The sequence below is a fragment of the Mus caroli genome, chromosome 2 (genome assembly GCF_900094665.2).
Source record: "Mus caroli chromosome 2, CAROLI_EIJ_v1.1, whole genome shotgun sequence".
NCBI classification, from domain to species: Eukaryota; Metazoa; Chordata; class Mammalia; order Rodentia; family Muridae; genus Mus; species Mus caroli.
This window is the reverse complement of record NC_034571.1, coordinates 27,750,567-27,753,011: the sequence shown is the minus strand read 5'-3', so window position 1 is coordinate 27,753,011 and position 2,445 is coordinate 27,750,567.

The following is a 2,445-nucleotide window of genomic DNA, read 5'->3' as shown; positions in this document are numbered from 1 at the left end:
AACTCAGAAATCCGCCCACCTCTGCCTCCCAAGTGCTGGGATTAAAGGCGTGTGCCACCATTGTCCAGCTTCATAGCTACTTCTTGTTTTTGTTTTTGTTTTTGTTTTTCGAGACAGAGTTTCTCTGTATAGCCCTGGCTGTCCTGGAACTCACTTTGAAGACCAGGCTGGCCTCAAACTCAGAAAGCCGCCTGCCTCTGCCTCCCAAGTGCTGGGATTAAAGGTGTGCACCACCATGCCCGGCTCTCATAGCTACTTCTTAACTGTAATTTTGCTAATGTTATGAATCATAATATAAATATCTGATATACAGGATATTTGATATGCGACCCCTATGAAAGGGTCCTTTGACCTCCGGGGTGTCACGAACTGCCGGCTTTAGGATCACTTAGCGTTGGCTCCAGCATCCTTGGATCTGTGTTTCGGGAGCTCCTGCTGGGCCCTGGGTAAGCACACAGCACCCAAAGCCATCCCTGTCCTCACCATGGGGTCTCAGCTGAAGTTGCCACCTTCCTGGGCTGCTTCCTGGTCTTGGTTTGCAGCCTGTTTTTCTTAGGTGACTTGTCTTAAAAAAAAGAGTTAAGGAGTGTGGGACTCCCCAATGGGCCTAAGGGCAGGAACAGCATTGGGGACACATGGTTTGTGGGATCTGTGTTTGTGTGAATGTCATGTGTGTGAACATGTGGGCCCGACACCTTTGAAGGTGGTAGGCATGGTGTGTGCAAATGCATTTGGAAGAATATATGTGTGTGTGTTTATGTGGGTCTATAAACACATGAGACGTATGTATTCTGTGTGTTTATGTGTGCTGTGGAAGGATGTGGTATGGTGAGTGCATGCACAGAGTATGTAACATGGGTATGTGTGCCCATGTGTGAGCATGAGGTGTGGCAATCAGGTGTGCGTGCTTGTGGTGTGTCTGTGGTGTGTGGATGTCTGTCCGAGGCTCTGGTGTACATGACACACATGTGCTATGTGTGTCTACTACGCACTAAAGCAACTCCGGGTCCTGCACTGCCCTATCACAATCTGGGCCCTGTCAACACAGGGATAGTCCTGGGTGCCAGCTACTGGGCATTCTGTCACCACCAAAAGGGGGTCATTGAGGGTGGGACAGTGCATGGCCATTAGTGCTTTGCACTCTAAGTGCTGTTTGCACCTCATATATCTGGGCTCTTCTTGCCTCCAAAGAAACCCCAAGGTGGTGGCACCCCTTCCCAGAGCACTGCGTGTGGGTGACTCCGCCTGGGTCCTGGGGCTGAGTGCCCTGCAGAGGGAGGCAGGTTATTCCTGCCAGGAGCAAAGCCTCCTGTCAGGCTGCCTGGCATGCATACAGGAGAGCCTGACAGGTGACAAATGTCACAGGCCTGAGGTGTTCTATGCCCACTCGAGAGTTGGGACACCCTCTCCTTAGCCTCAAATGGAGATAGGAAGAGGGACATCACGGGCTGGTGGCAGGCAGAGGACAGGCAGGGCAGGCTGCCAACTGAGGCCCCTAAATAACCAACTGACCGGCCCTTCTGCAGCTCATCCCAGCCGGGGGACAGGCTCCGGCTTCATAATGTGTGATCGATGGGCCTAATATGGGATTGGAGACGCCGGGCTGGCAGCCCCGGCCTGGCCTGCCGGCTGCCATTCGCCCATATATTTATTTATTTATGGGTTCTCCTCGATGGCAAAAGTCCAAAAACAATAAAAGAAATTGAATTGCATATCAGATAGGACATCAGAGGGAGATATGGCCATAAATCGCACCGTATTTATTCCATAAATATCAGTGCCTTGCAAGTAGCCAGCGCCTGTTACCAAGTTATAATCAGAATCTGGTCCCCCTTGACACTCACTGCCAGCCCCTCCCCATAGGACAAACAGGCTGGATCCCCAAAATACATAACAATTTGTTCAGGCCACCTGCCCCCATTGAGGCAGGCATCTGCTCACCCTGCCTGCCCCACCCAAAGAAACACTTGTGCTACAAGAAAAGATAGGAAGTAGGTGTAGTGACAGGCTGACAAGTTCCAAATGCACAGAGCAGGGTGGGGTTGTAGGTAGTGTCCCCAGAGCTTCTGTCCCCTGGTGGCTCGGTTACCACAAACTGAGAGCTAAAGTACCACTTTCTCTCTCTGTGCCACTCTTCGTGTGGAGCCTGGATAGCCCACCATTGCCATAATGATATGCCACAGCAGAGGATACTCTTAAGAGGATAGCTAAGAGATACTCTTAGAAAGAAGAAAAAACCTTGCTGGGCAGTGGTGGTGCACGCCTTTAATCCCAGCACTCAGGAGGCAGAAGCAGGCGGATTTCTGAGTTTGAGGCCAGCCTGGTCTACAAAGTAAGTTCCAGGACAGCCAGGGCTACACAGAGAAACCATATCTCAAAAGAGAGAGAGAGAGAGAGAGAGAGAGAGAGAGAGAGAGAGAGAGAGAGAAAGAGAGAGAGCTTATA